Source organism: Rattus norvegicus, chromosome 2, assembly GCF_021556685.1.
Source record: "Rattus norvegicus strain SHRSP/BbbUtx chromosome 2, alternate assembly SHRSP_T2T, whole genome shotgun sequence".
In the NCBI taxonomy this organism is placed as follows: Eukaryota; Metazoa; Chordata; class Mammalia; order Rodentia; family Muridae; genus Rattus; species Rattus norvegicus.
The window spans coordinates 13,051,241-13,070,365 of NC_141535.1; positions in this window are offsets into that span (position 1 = coordinate 13,051,241).

A 19,125-nucleotide genomic window follows, 5' to 3' on the forward strand; every position below is an offset into this window, starting at 1 on the left:
CTCTAACATTAGGAACTTTTTAAGTAGAAAAAAACCCCAGCATTTTAAATAATTTGCATTATCTTTATCTGTAGACTTTTCTTAACTCTCCTGTTCAAGCTTGTGTTCTTATGTGGGACATATTTTTTTTGCTTTCAGTCTGAAGCCAAGAAATTAACTTTGATAATTCCATCCCTTCGTTTTGTCCCATTTAGTCTCCTCTTCTCCTTACAAAAGTGTTCAGGACTGGTGGTAGCTCTTTTCTGGAGAGGTGATAGAATTCTCTAGTAAAGTTATGTGGGCATAGGCCTATGTTTTTAGGAAAGTTTTATTATAAATCTGAGTAGAAGCAAAGTTTCTGTTTCTCCTTGAGCCAATTTTTGTAAATAATGTTTAAAAAAGAAATCTCACTTGCAAAGATATCTTTTAGTTTACTAGCACAAAGTCATGAGAGCATCTTCCCATGATCTTCTCAATGCCTATGGGTCGGTCGTGATACCCCTCCGGTCTTATGACCTTGTCAACATGTCTGTTGTGATATCCTCTCTTGTTATTGACATTAGTTACTCATTTTCTTTCTTATTTCTCCTTGTTTTGATCAGTTTTCTGAGAACGAATCAGGTTTATTAATTACTTTGTAATGCTTACCTTGGTTTATGGTTAACTAACTTTTTCTTTCCTTCTCTTCCTTTCTTTTCCCCCCACCTTCTTTCATGTCAGGAATTGAACCCAGGGCCTGCTCAGGAAGAGCTCTAATACTGAGCTATAGCCCTCAACGGTGATTTTTTTTATCTTTACTATTTCCATAGTTCTTCTTTGAGCTTAATCTCTGAGTCTTAAATGGCAGCTTTCCCATCACCCCCTCAATGTATTGCAAAGTCCTACTAAATTATAATACCAGTGATGCTTTAGAGTTGATGGGACAGCAATGTTTTACAACTACTTGTTTTATTGATGTAGTCTTGAAAATATTACAGCTGTGTTGCTTTAAAACCAGGACAGTTTCTGTAAAATTCAATATAATCTTAGAAAATAGTATTTTTAAATTAAACATAAGGTAAGCCTTGGTGATTAACAGACAAAGAAGGATGTGATGCAAACCACAAAACCTATAAGGAAAATGTGTGTCTCTCACTATTTAGACCAGTGCAATGAAAAAATGATAAATAAGAGCCCCTCAAGTTCAGGAACTCCCATTATTAATCATTTTAATGCTTACATGTTGCAGATAGTGGCAGCAGAAAAGTAAATATATGTTGTTGTAAAGATATTTACTTTTTAAATAGCTTTATTGAGATATAGTCCACATACCATACAATTCATTCATTGAAATTATACCAGGCTGTTAGTTTATTCACAGATATTTGTAACATCGCCATAGTCAACTTCAAGACATTTCATGCCATCGCAAAGAGAAACAGTGTAGAATTTATCTGTCACTCCCCTATCCCTGCTACTTCTATTCAATGTTATTTTGATAAGCCAAAAAATCAGAAATTGTTTATGTACATATTTTCTAAACTTCTTGTATGCATTTAAAAATTTAGGAAAATGAATGCAGTTTCTATTAAGAATGCACATTAACTAAGAGGATGTGAATTTTTATATCCACTATGCACTGAATTTAACATTGATTGCTTTTTTTTCTAAGTATTCCAGTTTCATTCTTTTGTTATTCTGGGTAGGACGATATCTAAGACAAAGAACTCTTCTCTCGCCGGTGTCTGCTTGTCTTCTCCCTTAATGCCAAATTCCCATGTTCTGTAGCTCTAAATTCTTAGCATATGCCTCTCAACCTTGTTTAGTGTTGACCACAATCACCTAGAAGTTTGCTGAAATTATTAATGTCTGGATCCTACCCTGAAGGTCCTTAAGCTGATATATAACACAATTCAAAAATCATGGCAGAGAAATATCAGAATTTCTCAGCAGAGAATAAAGACCCTCATGACTTTTAACCATCCGATTATAACTCTGGGTATCTTCAGGGATGGCAATCCCCAAACGTTCTAAACACATGATGCTCTTTTTCTCCACTGTGCTAGTTCAGTCTACTTACAGAGTAAAGACTGCTGTCCTACTCTGCACAGAGAGATTCAGCCTGCCTCAGTTGCTGACTCACTGGCATAATTAATAAACACCATTGGCCAACTGGCTTAAACATTAGAAATTATTTCTTGCGGTTTCTTTGGGCTAGAAGTCTGAGATCAAGGTATGTTGTGATTCGAATGTGAAACGTCTCCCACTAACTCTTGATTTCCAATGGCGGGCTTGATTTGGAAGGTTATGGAACCTTTGGAAAGGAGCATCAGTGGAGGAAATGGGTAACTGGAGGTGGAGATTGACGTTTTATAGCCTGGTTTCACTTCCTGTTCTCTGCTTCCTGACTGTAGAGTTGATACTACCATTCCTTATGCTCCTACAGTTTCACCTTCCCCACCGTGATGGAAAGTGTCTGTTGTTGAAGTGAGCTGAAGTAAATTCTTCCTTTCTTCCTGTCAGGTGTTTGATCTCAGCAAGAAAAGTGACTAATGAGGGATATTAGTGGGTTGTTTTTGAGCATACTCTCATTGGTTTATTAATGAGTGTTTTCTTCTGGATGTCCCTTTATCCATCCTGATTTCTTATAATATGATATGAAAACTACTCACACTGGATTTTTTTTTTTTCCGGAGCTGGGGACCGAACCCAGGGCCTTGCGCTCGCTAGGCAAGCGCTCTACCGCTCAGCTAAATCCCTAACCCCACGCTGGATTTTATTAATCTCATTACACCAAAAGACACATCTTCCAAAACAGTTGCATTCTCTAGGACTAGCGGCTATTTTCACATGAATTTGGTAGAAAAAAGAGGCATCATTCCATTTTCCATGTATTTAGCCTTCAAGGAGTCACGTCTGTACTTGAGATTTCCTGGATAAGAGCAATCTACATTGGTTTCCCCATAATTTGCATTTGTTTATGAAAGCCAATTTCAACTACTTTCTCTGTAAATACTCCTGATCTTATTCTTGAAAGTGTTTTGTAGGTTTTTTTTTTTTTCCATTTTCTTTTTTTGAGACAGGGTTTCTCTGTGTAGCCTTGGCAGTTTTGGAACTTGCTCTGTAAATCAGGCTGGCCTCAAACTCAGAGATCCTCCTGACTCTACCTCCCACGTCCTGGATTAACGGTGTGTGCCACTACCACCTGGCTCATTTGTACATTTTCTCCATAGTTTAACTCACCACTTGGCACTCACAGTCTTTATGCTTATTGTGTTCAACTGTGGGGACTTGTCTGTGTTTTCTGTCTGTCAGTCTATTCCTAAAGATCATTACGGTATGAATGTGGAAAGATACTGTCTTTTGGAACTTCGAAATCCTTTTAAGATGGCTAAAGTATTCATTCTTGTCTCTGGGTGCCAAGCTAGCAAGGCAGTCCACATTAGTCAGGACTGGCAATGCTGGCAGCTGTAATACAAAGACTCCTTCGTTGATCAATATGATGAAAAGACAAGAATTTCTACCTGACATTTTGGTCTGCTACAGACCTGCTTCTACCAGTTCATTGATGTACAATTGCTCCTGTGGTAACAGTGGGTAAAATATCCACTCTGCCTGTGGACAACACCCTTGACTATGTAAGGTGTCTGGAGGGAATAAAGGTGGAAAAGGCAAGACAGCCTCTGTGTGCATCCTTCTAGAGAGTGTTTCTCTCTCTGTTACTGCTGCTGTGACTTATGGGGTGACTTCAAGCTGGTGACTTCAGCTTTCCAGCACAGACTTCACTACACCACCTCCAGGATGCTGCCAGACTCCAGCCTCAGAGTGCAGCTGAATCATTCATCCCATTTTCTGGCACCTTCAACTTCTCACATCAAGTAGCTTTAGCATTCTCTGGCTTTCTAGTGCATGATGAGATGTTTCTGCAAGTCATATAAGCCAGTTGAAGAAGCGAATGCTATTTCATTATATACCCACACTGTTAGCTCTGTCCCCCAATTAATACAGGGGCAGAGAGAATACAGAAAGCTATGGCCGACTGTGGAGAGTGTCGTTTCTCTGATCAAAACCCTTTAAACACTGTTTGAGGCTTCCGTGCATGCATCTGATGTTGGCGGTGAAGAGTCAGTTTTCTTCAGGGATATGGACCCAAATTTCATTTTAAACAAAACCAATGCTGGTATTTGAAATACCGTACCAACTTTTCTGCTATAGCTTTAAGACTAGCAGAATTCAGAAAGGCCATTTTCCATTTCCAGGCATTCTCAGAGCTGAAGGAATGGGAAACAGGAGAGGGAAGGGCAAAAGACTACAATTATGAGTTCAAGGCTGTGAAGATGGAAGCCGGCTCTGCCTCTTCGGCCTCCTTTAGGTTTGATGGAGACTGTACGAGGACAGCACATGCTGGACAGAGTCCTATGGTTGGGGGAACTTTGGGGCTTATCACAAACCCCAGAACTATGGCCAATGAATCTGGGCTACAGCTTTGATAATATCTCTTTGATTCTTTGGCTCAGGCTGGAAGGGTCTGGAAGTCAGTGTGATTCATTAATGTCAGAGGAAGGTCATTTTTTCTTCAGTGGTATGGAATGAAAAACCAAAGCTAGGTTGATTTGAGATTCCAGGGGATCCTTTTCAGGTTTCTTTACAGCACGGAAGACACTGCCAAGTGCTCTGCTCTGGGAAAGGTATCCAAGAAGCAGTCTAGAATATTAATGAATTCATGCCCTGCTGCAGCCTCACTGAACACTGCCCCACTCCCCCAAGCACAGTTACAGCATAAAAGGCAGTATAATGGCCTCCTCGCCATGCTGCCTGGTTAGGAAATTTAAATAATTTAGAGTTAACTGATTTTGTTTTGGTGATTTGGCCCATTCCATCACACAGCCCATCACTGGAAGAGCTGCCCGACTGTGCAGTCCCTTTCCTGGTAGCAATAACCATTGTGATGTTACTTTCCCTCACAGCAGGCACCTCTGGGGAGTGGAGCGCTGGAGTTCTGCCTGGCTGGTGGAACACAGCCTTCCCACGTGCTCGGTGTGCTGAGCAGCAGACGACAGCTAACTGGGATGCTGGGTAGCCATTTGATGTTGCTCATCGGTTGGGTTTTTATAGCTCAGAGCGATCTAATAGATAGCAGCAGATGGAGCTGGAGTCTCTTTGGAGAAATGACTAATCCCACAACCTGTAGGATTACTCCCTGTGCATTTTGCTTTGGCATCATTCACAGACAGTAAGCGAGAGGAGGGAATCCAGCTGCCAGAGCTTCTATGCTGTTCTTTTGCAGGTACAGCTCAGGGGGGGAGCCTTACTAGATACGTAGTGATTGCTTTCCCATGCAAATTCTCCACTTTGGTTCTCTGTAAAAATTAGAACTTTGCAAAGTATTTAGGCTCATTGACACAGGAAGTTTTATTCATGGTCTCCTTCACCCCTTGCAGATCATTTCTTTGCTTTCCAATTGTATTAGTCTCCTCACACTGCTGTACAGACATCATGGGCAAGGTGGGTCAAATAATGAAACACATATCCACATGGTTTGAGCATCTAGGCCCTCAAGATAAAGATGCTTGTAAGGGTAGGTTCTGATGGGAACATTTTTTCTGTCACTGTCTCTTCATAGGGCAAGAGGAGAGGACAAAATTCCTCTTTTGTAAAGAACGCTAATCCCTTCAACTGAAGGCATTTGCAACCCCATAGGAAGAACAACAACATCAACCAACCATACCCTCAAGAGCTCCCAGTGACTAAACTACCAAGTAAAGAGGGCACGTGGAGGGACCCATGGCTCCAGCTGCATATCTAGCAGAGGATGGCATCAGTAGGAGGAGAGGCCCTTGGTCCTGTGAAGGCATGATCTCCCAGTACAGGGGAATGTCAGGGCAGTGAGGCAGGAGTGGGTTTGTGGGAGGGGGAGCTCCCTCATAGAAGCAGGGGGAGGAGGATGGGATACGGGGATTCTGGAGGGGAAAGGGAAGGGGGATAACATTTGAAATGTAAATAAAAATATTATATATATTATATAGTGATATAATGATAATATATTATATATTATATTTATAATATAGGATATAATACAATATATAATATATATTATATTATATAGTGATATATATATATATATATATATATATATATATATATATATATATATATATATATATATATATATATATCACTAATCCCATCCTGAGTCCCCAGACTACCTGACCCTAACCAGGTTATCTCCCAAAGTGTTCACCACTCAAAATCACTAGAAAGTGGGTTAAAACTTCAATGTATAAATTTGGGAACACAACCCAAAACAAAGTGACAATATAACTTTTGAATATGGGTTATCTTGGTATTTTTACACTTTTTATCGATTCTTTGTGAGGTTCACATCCTGGTGCTTGGCGGTAGCTCAGGCTGGGACCTCGCCTTGGCCCCGGGTGGCCAGGCTGCTCCTCTTCTCTAGAGTCTCCACTGTCACTTCTTTTCATAGTGGTCAGGCCGCTCCGCTTCTTTTTGTCCCCATCTGACCACTGTACACTCTCACATTGTGGTGGCTCCCACTGAAGCTTGGCCACATGGCTGTCAGGGCCCTGGATGACATCTTCCGTGCAGGCTGTGTGGCACGGCCCAGTGGCAAGTGAGTGTCTACGGCCTGCCTTTGGCAGGAGCTGGAGGGCAGGTCTGTGGGTGGCATGGTGGTCCGCAGGTCTCTGTGTTCTTCCTCCTGCACTGTGCCGTCTGGCTTTGATTTGATTTTTATGAGTCCTAGGCATAAGGCAACTTTGGCCACCAAGCCAGGCACCAAGCGAGGATGAACAAAGGACTGTCATCTGCTGTACCTGTGACTGATATAAAGGCACCACCACCACCTAGTGTCTCTGTGCCATTGCAGGAGAGGAAGGGGAGGGGAGGGCTGCAGTGTTTCTAAGGAATCTTCACTTCTCATTGCGAAGCATTGCATAGTGCCTCACTTTGATTGGATTAAGGATGGTGTCTTCGTGTTCAGTCTCTGCTTCTTCCCCTCCTCCTAGTTCTCTACCTCTCTGCACACTGGGCACAGTGAGGTGGCTGACTCCCTTGTCTTCAATGTGTGTACTCCACATGTGCACATGTACCTACCATCTTCATTTATATTCAATACATTCCAGCATATATTCCCCAATATTCTTGATTTTCAGATCTATATTCCTAAGTACATCGTAGCTGGCTCAATCCACTTCCTAATTAATACCTCGAATGACAAAGTTTTCCACATCACTTACCTTATCCTAGGAATCACTTATCACTCATCTTCTTTACCAGTGTTTCAAGTAAAACACGACTTTAACTTTCCCCTCTTTCTCACTCTTTAATAGCTTTAGTTGACGATATTGGTAGTCCTGTCTTATCATTCTCCATCCTCTACTGTCACAGTTTTGATGTCAAATGGCCCATCAGCCCCTCATGACAGAACACTTGATGTCAACTGAATCTGCTGCTTGGTAGGGGTGGGGAGCATGGCTGGTGAAGATGGGTCACTCTGGGCAGGCCTTTGAGGGTGGTAGTTGGGCCTGCTTCTGACAAGCCCTCTCTACGTGCTTGTCAGTACTTGGAAGAAGCCCCAGCTGACATCCTTCACCACCCCACCCCACAGCCATGCCCTCTCTGCCTTTACCTTAAACTGAATGAAAATGGAAAAGCCACCTCGGCATGATAGTCACTGTCACAGCAGTAAGAAAAGTATTCTATAGCCAATTTTTACCACAGCCACCCTCACAGAAGTCAGCAACCTTCCACACTGTTCTCATCTGCTTTCCAAGCAGTGGTTAGAGTGAGGATGTGTGATTTACTTTAATAAGTGGTTATTGGAACCTACTACGTGCTACCATTTGAAGAAATAACTGGGTTTTTTGTTCCTCTTTGGATATTAAAGATACAAATATGTAGTTTAACTACTCTGTACAACTCATTTTTATCTCTTTCTTTTAAATGGAGTCTTACTATGTAGCCCTGTCTGGCCTGGAATTCAAAATGTAGACCAGGCTGGTCTCAAATTCACAGAGATCAGCCTGTCTCTGCCTCCCGAGTGCTAGATTCAAGGCTTGACCAGCATGCCTGGTCCTACAAAAAAGCTCTTAACAGGTACTTTTCACTACTCTTACAATGAAGGGTAGTGTCTTTCTTTCACCTGGCCTTCTGCCCTGGTGCACCATGGCCCTGCCTTTGGCCGCGTTAGCCTGTGCTTGTTTCCTTCTGTCTGGTTTCCCTTCCCAGTAGCCTTACAGCACTAATTAACTTCTCCGCCCAAGACAGTCTTTCCTCCTTGCCTGTCTTGAATAGTCTTTGCTTATTTCAGGCCTCAGCCAGCATGGCCCTTCTCAATGACATCTGGAAAATACCTTCTTAAGACACTTAGCTTCCATGACGCACTCTTTGCAATACTACATTTGGTTTTCATCACAGGGGTGGTTACAGACTTCTCTCCCAAGGTGTAAGAATGACCTCTGTCATTATCTGCTAAAGGCATATGAGTTCCAAAAATTCTTAACTCACAGTTTATATTTTCAACTGCTGCATTTTAAGAGCTAGGGCCCAAGTATGGAACATACTTAATAAATATTTATTATTATTCTGAGACCAGTAGATGCAACTCCCATAACACCCACAAATGACAGGTGGCTTTTACCTCAGGTCCCTTGAACAACTTAAAATAGACTAAAACTCCCTAATGAAGTATACCAAGTAAGCAGGCAAAGCGAAGAAAGAGTTCTCCCACCATGGACATTGAGCAGTTTTCTGTTTAGGGAAGTTGTACGTAGTAGAACTTAGGGTTTCCTGTAAGGAACGTACTTGTAATTAACAAGTGCTTGTCCTCAACTGTCCATTTGAAAAATGCACCTTTAAAAAATCCCATTCCTTATGACATACTGCTGGTTTATTTATGGAAGTGCTGGAATTTCATTACTGAAGTAAAATTCTGCCACATAGAGAGGTGTGACCTGCCCCCACCCATGTGCTATCCCGTCATTCAGTCATCTGCCAGAACGCTACCGTATTTAACACAAGACTTCAACATACATGTTTAGAGGCCCCAAATATTTTTGTTTTAACAACAATAGTTATTATTACAAATAGAAATGTTCTCATCCCTAAATCAAACTCTTTGAAATCAAAATACGAATGATGGGGCAACCAGTTACAATCCGAACCAGTTTGAGAACCAAGCCTTTGGTTATAACTAATCATATCAAATGGAAAGTCAAAAGGAAGAACAGCATCTCAGCCTAGCCGTGGAGCCGTGGACCTGGCCAGGCTCAGTGCTGGGTGCTGGGAGCCAAGGCTGGCTTGCTGGTTTTCTTTTTCTGTCTTGTCTTTCCTTTTCTTTCCTCCTTCCCTCCCTCCTTCCCTTCCTACCTCCCTCCCTTCCCTCCCTTTCCCTCCCTTCCCCTTCTCCTCCTCCTCCTTTTCTGAGGCAGGGTCTCATTATGACAGCCACCCTCACCATGACCATGGCTGAGGACAACCTTGAGCTTCAGATCTCCCTGCCTCCACCTGCAGAGCTCTGGGGTCACAGGAGTGTGCTCTAAGGTTCTGTCTGCGCAGTGATAGAACACCCAGTTTTGCGCATGCCCCGTAAGTGCTCCACCAGCTGAGCTGCATCCCCAGCTCTGGCTTTACATTCTAACAGGTCATAAGCCACCACTAGAAACTGTTGGGAGGTGTGTAAAAATTATGTCATACAAAGTTCTTCCCACCATGAGCAAGTACCTTCTTATTGTTTATATCTAATTTTATACTATAGCAAAATGAAATAGTTACAACAGACACAACAGACTTCCAAAGACTTTTGCTAGAATCAAAAGGATATGTGTGAGAGTGTGTGTGTGTGTGTGTGTGTGTGTGTGTGTGTGTATGTGGATATATGGATGTATATATACATACACATATCCTCCTAATTGACAGTTTTACGTGTATATTATTTACTTATTTAGACCACATCTCACAGTCCCTCAGTATAGCACTGGCTGAAACTCACAAAAACTCACCTACTTCTGCCTCCTGAGTGACGGAATTAAAGGCATGCACCCAGGTAGTTGAAAGATTTTAGAAAACAAATACTATTACATTATGTTTTCCTGGATTCAACTTCAGTGTCCTTTAAACAAAACATTAAGTATCATTTCCAACTATGGACACTAATGATTATTATTGGCGATTTGAAAAACATTAATCTGATTTGTTTTCTGGGTCCTGATGGCTTAATATCTTTTAGGACTCTCAGGAAAAATATAGAACCTCTTACTAGTCAGTAAAATAAAACCCTGGATCTTGTTTTTGCTTTTCTTTTTTTTAATCAAAGAAGCAAACAAACAAACAGTTTCATAGTTGGCTCTCCAAAGAAGTAAAGAAGTACCAGAGTTGCAAATGAGCCCTGGGCAAGGTACAGCTGCTCGCACAGCCTGGGGTGGGGAAGTGGGGTGGGGGCTTGTTGTTGTAATGTACAGTCTCAGTCCCAAGAGAGACATAGGGCTTTTCAGTAGAACTCCCAGGTTACTTAAGCCTCCTGTTTTTATGTTCTAGTGTGAGATGATCCAATCTAAACCAAGTAAACATCTGACTAACCATGGCAGCATTGGCTACTCCTCTTAGGGGAGAAAGAAAAACAGCTTGCCTCTGGCTGGTGCTGGTTTTGGATTGGCAAGTGCACAGTGGGAGCTGGGACACAGTGGTTCAGAGAAAACAGCATTTTCATTGATAGTGTGTGTCTTCTACCTGAGGTGGGGGTGCCCAGTACTAAATGGGTCAGAATGAGTTTCTCATTGCAGGGCAGGGGTGACTCTGGAAGTGCCAAGTCATACCAGACCTCTGAGTTGGTGGGGAGCCCTGCCCAGCTCTCCTTCATGCCGGCTGTGCCAGTGGGACCTGTCACAGAGCTGAGCTGTCCGTGCTGTCTTCTTTCCACATGGATGAAAACCAGGCAGACTTCTAGGATCCAGAGTCAAGGCTCTGCAGGTGTGTGCTCAGAAACACCCGGGTTCTGGCAATCGATGCACTTGCTCTTTGAAGCATTGGTCCCAGTATTTCATATGCTTTCTCTGGTTTCTGAGTCAAGGGCTTCCCAGGGACACAGTGAGTCATAGAGGAGCTTGGAGGGATAGGTCTCCAGCAACCTAAAACAACTCCTTGGCAACTTGAAACTTGGACAGAAAATTTTCCCTCTGTAATTTCCTCAAGCCTCTACCACAGTTGAAATTCTATGCATCCCAGCACAGCACTTCCAAACACAGGTTTACCCTTCCCTGACCTGAGTGACTAGTCCTTCAGTTATGGTAACTTTAGGTGCTGGTAAGAGACCACATCACCCAATATAGAAGTTTGGTTTGGTTTGGTTTGGGGTAGAGGAAAAGGATGTGAAACTAGAGGGACTGGATTTAGTACCAAACTGACAGAAATGTAGCCAAGTAATAGCAGATCTAGCTAAGAGTGCGGGAGTCGGTGTCTTTCTTCCTCACAAGCCCCTTTCAAACACATACGGGCTAAGAAATCAACCCAGACAGTTTAACTTGAAATGCCCAGGGTTTGAGCTTTCTTGAGCAGTTTTCACAACTGCTTTAAGATGTTACTGCTTGTTCAGCCTTTCTTGGGTGAAAGCTCAGGCCCGAGCAGTGGTTCTCAGGGTGTGGTACTCAGAAGGGCAATCCCCTTCTGGAAACAAACTGAAAATGCATTCTTGGGTTCATCCAGGTTTTCAGAATCAGAAACTTAAGTGACTCTGAATCATCGCTAGACTTGAAACTGGTCTTCAAGACTTGTTACCTTGCTTCCTAACTGGCACTTTCTGAGATGGGCGAGGAGAGAGGAGAGGGGAAAGAGTGGGGGTGGGGGGGGGTTGAGTTCAGGAAGGCAGATACTTAGCCAGATTTACTTTGGACAGCCACAATAGCACTTTCCCAGTAATAGCTTACAAATTGTAGGAACTGAGGGAAGCTCATTAATCCTCACATTTTCCTAGCGGCCTGGCCACCTGTTGTTGAAGGTGATGTACTCCAGCAGTTATGAATCTGTCAGAATGAGAAGAACACACTGCTCTACTTACACAGTTGTGTTATAACTTATGCTCAATAAACTGGATGAATTAATGCCTGTCTGGAAGAAAATTAAGGTTTTTTCAAGCAAAGTGAAATTTACCTTTCAAAATGTGGTTAAAGAGAACCTTCCATTAACAACTAGTTCCTTAAAAAGCTAACTAAGAAGCCAATATTTATACAAAAGCAAGTAAATCTGCAAAGTATGAGATTTATTGGCTAATAAGTCGTAAAAGGCAGCCTAATAAGAGCATCTAACTGAAGGACAGATTGAAGTTTGCTGCCATAGATCTAGGACATGCATTGACCTTTAGTTGAAATCTCTTTAGGCTGCGTGTATTACGGGTTACTTGAAAATTAAAAGTCCCCTCCCTTCCATTACAACAAGTATTTGGGTTAAGAAAAATGCTTTTGTTTATATTTGTACGTGGATGTATGCTTGTATGTATTTATGTGAGTATGCTGTATGTGCATATGACTGTGATATTCTGTAGAGACCATAGAACATCACGTGCCTTTATCACTCTCTAATTTCTTCCTTTGAGGCAGGGCATCTCACTGAGCTTGGAGCTAGGCTGGTAGCCAGCAAGTCACAGTGATCCTCCTGTCTCCATACCTCATGGTGTCAGAATTAGAGGTGTGCTCAGGTCTTCACCCATATTTAAAATAGTTTTTAAGCTAGGGATCGGAATTCTAACTTAGGTCTTCCTATTTGCAGAGGAACTGCTCTTATCCACTGAGTCATCTCCCCAGTCCCAGTTACTCAGAGGAAATCCTCAGGATGGGCCCTGTGCTAAGAGGCTATGATTAGGGTGCACAAAGCACTATTTTCAATTCTCAACATAAAAAAGTATATACACATAAAATAAAAGTAAATAAAACAAATGGTAAATGTCGAGTACACAACAGATCCTACATTTCTTTAATTGAAAGTTGAGAGAAGTCAGGGTAGAGACTGTCTATAAAATTCCATGTCTCCCCTCTACTCAGTCATTCCCAGGTCAATTCTGTCATTTGTTCATTTCTCACATTCACACACTTTGAGCTCTCTGCCCATAAAGAATCATTGTGGATGAAAAGAATTCTGACATGTAACTATTGATCACCAAGGAAACAAATATGTTTGGGTTGTGTACAAACTGTGATCTTGAACAAGATATTAAAAAATACCAAGAGCCGATTTTTTCTCTCCACAGCAAAATTTTTTCTTGTTAATAGGATTGCACCCACATAATTGATTTTATAAAGGGGTGGTATTATTTGTTTTTCTTTGTTGATAACAGCAAAGTGCTTAGTTTCTTTAGTTTAGATGACCTTTAAATTCAAAATATTCGCAAAGAAGCTAGCTACCAACTTCCTCACAGTCTCCTCCTTTTTAAAACCAATGCTTCTAAGCCTGGTTAGTTCTACTGATGAGAAGCTAAATGTTCGCATCTCCTTTCCAACCTGCAAATCGAAAGAGCACCACAATTTCCACCGTCCTTGTCTTTGTGGTGTCTCCCTCTTCTGGTTCCTGTGTCTCTATGTCCACAGGAGCCAGAATGTGATTTCCCTGCTTCTGACACCTCTTTCCAAACAGTCTGACAGGTGCTTAGCAACGCCACACGCTTTAACTATTGCTCCACATTTTTATGGTTTCATGAATCTTAGAAATTGTTTGAACATGATCGGCCTACATGCCTTTTTCTAGAAAGGGAAGACAATGAAGGTGACCATTTCATGAATGACCCTTTGAAGATTTAATGATATGGTAGATACATAATACAAATAGGACCCAGTAAGGGCAAATAGGGATAGCTGCTATTTTTTCATTGACAATTTGGTCTGATCAAAGCATGTTTTATTATGTTATTGTGCATTCAAACTTCTAACAAACTCTACTCTGCAAACCTAGTGGAGTGCTCCTCAGCTGACACAGTTCCTGGCGGAACACCTAAGTGTCCTTGTCATAGCCCACATGGAGTCTGGGGAAGTTAATTCTATTACTCCATTGTGGGAGTTCCAGGGACTGAGCTCCAGTCATCAGGCCCGGGGCAAGAGTGTTTGCTTGCTAAGGCATTTTGCTACACTGCACATATTTTAAAGTACTTCTCAGGAGGACTCAGACCTGTAGGTATGTGGAAACATATACATAATCCCTGAAATAAGCTGTATGGTAATCCAGGCACAGTGGTGCACATCAGTAATCCCAGCCACGGTTGGCTGAGGTCCAGATGTGGGAGGCCTGCCTGAGCAACATGGCAAGACCCAATCTCTTAAAAAGTGATAACATGAAACACCAGATGAGGGTCTAAACAGAAAGAAGAAAATGAGCAATGCGTTTGCTACACTCTGATGTAGTTAAAAGTTTATGAGGGACAGTGAGTAGCTGTTCAGATATCCCTGTGGGTAGGCTGGCCACACGTTCTGTTACAGCCTACCCAGTGCATGTTTACACGGATTATCTCCATGTCATTGTTTGCTGAGCTTCCCTTCATTCTTTTTAATTGAAAAACTTCTTTATGGTAAATATTCCAATCACTGCTTCCCCTCTCCAACCCTCAACAGATGTTCCCAACCACTCAACCCCAGTCCTCTGTTTCTCTCTGTAGAAACAAGGCGGGCAGGTATCCAAACAAAATCTTATCGGAAACCCCTTCTCCACAGAACCACAAAATGGGAAATCATAATATAAAAGCCGAGAGCCAGTGAGACAAAACAATGTTCAAACAAAGCTATATGAAACAAAAAGTTTACAAAAGTGCCATGGAGTTCACTTCGTGTGGGCCATCTATGGCTGCCGTGGGGCCTACCCTGAAGTGTGGATAATATACCCAGTGAGAATCCGTTGGAGAAAACTAACTTTTCCTTTGCAAGTGGGTGTCAATTGCAGCTAGCTTCTGAGTTAGGGATGGAGTACACGTCCCCTTTCTCTCAGTGCTGGAACCCCGGCTGGCTTCAACCTGTGCAGGTCCTGTGCATGCTGCCTGTCTTTATGATTTATTTGAATCAGTTCTGTTGTGTCAGGAGTCATCCGTCCTCCCTGTCTCTTAAGTTTTTGATTGTTTGTTTGATTGTTTGCTTTGTTTTGTTTCTCCACCTACTTCTGCGTAGCCCCCTGATCCCTGAGGGGAAGGGTTTGGGGAAGACACCTTCTTCGGGACTGAGTGTTCCAGTATTCCTACCCTCTGCACACTGTCCTGTGGTGGGCCTCTGTGTCACTTCCCACCCACAGCAAAAAGCTACTCTGATGCTGTCTGAGTGAGACATGGCTCTCTGGGTACAGCTGAACCCCACCAGGACTCATGTTACTGCTGTATTACTTTAGCAAGAGAAGTCTCTTACTTTGAATGACATATATTTACCTTATGTCTTATTGTGATTTCCTGATGATGTGATAAAATACCCCAGCAAAGGCAACCCAATAGAGAAAGGGTTTATTTGGCTCACAGTTCCAGATTACAGACCATCACTGTGAAAAAGTCAGGGCCACTGGAACTTGTAGCAGCTCAATAGTCATATACACAGTCAAACCCAGAAGGCAGTGGGTTAGTAATGTAGACATGCTGTTCTCAGCACCTCCACTCCTTTTCATTTAGCCCAGGCCAGCCCACAGAATGGCACTACAGATGCCCAGGGTTGGTCTCCCACCTCCCTTGATCACTTAGAATTCACTACTAGCCATCATCCCCAATGTATGTAAGAATTATTTGAGCATCGCTTCATATGGTGATTGATTAAAACTGTCTGATTTCCAAAAGTTCATACTCAAAAAAACTTCAGAAGAAACCAATTTATTTTTCTTAATGGGCGATGTCTCTAGGAGTTGGTATTCAGGCTTCTTAACCTCTTCATATATATAAGGAGAGAAAGTCTGCCTGGAGTTTAAGTGCCAGCACTTTGTAAGAATTAACATTTTATTTCTTTTATTTGAGAACTCACTTGGGCAAGACTTCTCAATGGGATGGGAGTTCTGCAGAAGCACGATGTGCCTGAGACGTGCTTCTCAGCCAAGCTCCACTAAGTAAGGCTGAGAGAAGTGTGTTGATCTTGTAACTTTTCTCTGTTCTTTTCCTTCCCTTTACCCTTGCCTTCCTTCCCACTCATTTAGTCTTTTTTTAATTTGTTTATTGGGACTGGAGAGATGACTCAGTGGTTAAGGGCTCTGGTTACTTGTCCAGATGACTCAAGTTGAGTTCCCAGCACCCACACCTCAGCTCACAATGGTCTGTAACTCCAGTGCCAGGGGATCAGCCAATGTTCCCTTCTACCCTCCTGAGACAGTAGGCATGGATGAGGTACCCAGACACGCATTCAGGCAATGCACAATACAACTAAAATGACACAAAATTATGAAACCTTTAAAAGAGATTTGAAATTTGCTTGTTAATAGTAATAATAACAATAATAAGTTATGATAACAATAATGATAATATTGTGTGTGTGTGTGTGTGTGTGTGTGTGTGTGTGTGTGTGTGTGTGATTGTAGGGGTCTACACCTGCAAGTGGAAGTTGGAGGACAACTTTCCGGAATCTTGAAGCTTGCTCTCACCTTCCGCCTTTCTGAGGCGTGTCCTCTCATGCTGCCTCGGCTCTGCTAAGTCCTCCAGGACAGCGGGCTTCCGTCTTCGGAGCTCCCTCTGGTCTCTGCCTCCTGTTCTGCTATAGGCATGCTGCAACCACCGCTTGCTTTCTTTGCGTGTTCCAGGATGCAGGCTCGTGTGGCAGGTCCTTTTAGCCACCGAGTTTTCTTTTTCTTTCTCTTTTGTTCTGTTCTGTTTTGTGTCAAGACAGAGTTTGTCTGTGTAGCCCTGGCTGTACTGGAATTCACTCTGTAGACCAGGCTGGCCTTGAACTCAGAGATCTACCTGCCTCTGCCTCCCCGGTGCTGGGATTAAAAGTGTGTGCCACCACTACCCAGTCCTTTAATAAATAGTTATGAGCCATTGTGTGGTGCTGGGCACAAAACCCACATCGTCTGGGAAAAGTGCTCTTAACCACTGAGTCATCTCTCTAAGCCTCACTGATGCTCTCATTCTGTTTTATGAGATATGACTTATTTTTAAAGCCATATTTGCATCAATATTCCTTTTGTAAAAGATAAATCCAATTTATTTTTTAATGAGAGACAAAATCATAATCGTAGCCTTGTTAAAGCATATTGTGGAGATAATTTGATTCTTGCCCTTTGATTACTCTATTTTATGTCTATGCCCCAAATATATGAAGAGATTATGAAGAGATTTGGGCTGTGGCACGTGTGTGTGTGTGTGTGTGTGTGTGTGTGTGTGTGTGTGTTTGCTTTGATCCTTTGAAATGGAAATAATTAGAAAGTAGACAGGGATGGGACTCATGGCATTCACTGATCCTCCTGAAGAGCCACCCCTCAGTCCTAGGGGTTGTTGAGGCCAATCTGGAACAGCTGCCATATTCCAGTTCTGGGTTCAGCTGGCTTAGTTTTGGGGTGGTATAAAAATGCAATAAACAGAAAAAGATCGCAAATGCCCTAAGAACTCATCATTGTCAATCATTGGTGGTCCCATCTTCAAAATTCTATATATAGTTAACTGATCTCATCCTCCCCAGAGTAAAGAAGCATGTGTAGCCCATTCATAGAGAAATGACTTCAGTATACACATGAGGAAAGAAGGAAGTTGGTGTCTCCATCTTTCCCTTTTACACAGCCCAGCAAGGAGAATGCAACAATTTGCTCTAAAGGGTAAGGGTCAAATACCAAGCAAAAGAGGCCTCTTGGTGAATCCCTGAGACCTTGCTGATGTTTTAATTTCTCCATATACTTACATTTTCAGTCACAAGTAGCAAAACAAACAGGTGCAAGTGACACCCAGGCCATTCTCTGTGTCAGTCAAGGAAAAAACAGGCAGCTGGGAATATAGTTCATATACCATGTCTAATCTAAATTTAATTGTGTAAGATAATGAATGCACAAACTGTGTGCCAAGGGATCCAGAAACCCATATTAGGTTTTCTCAAGCCATCTCCTGGACCTCTGGGCTCAACATAGTTCTGTCACTATATAGGTACCATACGCAAACGTCTACAGTGCCAGATGATCGTTAATAAAAGGCAAATCATGGAGAAGAATCCCAAAATATCTACTTTGGTTGCTATGTTATTTCTTACATATCAAATTCTAAAGAAAGGTATAACATGCCAATCTAAACTCCTACTCCACCAGGGCCTGGTTTTATTGTCCTCAGTTGAATAGGCATTTATAAATTTTCCCCAGGATGAATATATAATGGAATGACAGAGGCCATGACCACTTACTTATGTTCTTTGCCAGTTAGCAATATCTAACATGAGTTAAAGGTCGTGCAATGGTTATTCCAGGGAAGGATGATTATAGCAATTTATCAGCAAAACCTTTTTTATATTCTAGAAAGGAAAGGAAAAGCAAAATTTAAGGTATGAATTTGATTGGAGTTCATATTTCACACTGGCAAATTTTTTACAGCATTTGTGATGGTTTGATAAAAAATGTGTTTCCCATGGAGAGTCGCACTATTAGGAGGTGTGGCCTTGTTGGAGTAGATTTGGCCTTGTTGGAGGAAGTGCGGCTTTGTTGACAGAAGTATGTCACTAGGGGCTGGCACTGAGATCTCAGATGCTTAACTTAGGCCAATGTGTCTCATTCTCTGCCTGCTGCCTGCAGATAAATGTAGAACTCTCAGCTACATCTCTAGCACTATGTCTCCCTGTGTGCTGTCATGTTTCTCACCATGGTGATAATGGACTGAAACTCTGAAACTGTAAGCCAGCTCCAATTAAACTCTTTTCTTTAGAAGAGGTGCCATGCTCATACTGTCTCTTCACAGCAATAGAAGCACTACTGAGGATAGCATTGTAGTAGTTAAACCAACAGACAATTATGGAGACTCTAAAGACAGGATGGAGGCTTGTTTCCCTTCCCTGAGTGTGGGCAGAGTTCGATGACTGAATAACCAACAAAACACAGAAGAAATTGTGATTTTAAAGCCGTAGGAGACATTGGAACAGATCTTCTTCTGGGGAAAACAATAAACCCCAAGGATGAGGAGGAGGGCATTGTGGAGCAGCCTGAGCTGTGATGCACTGAGGTTTCTTGGTGACTGAAATCTAGTTGAAC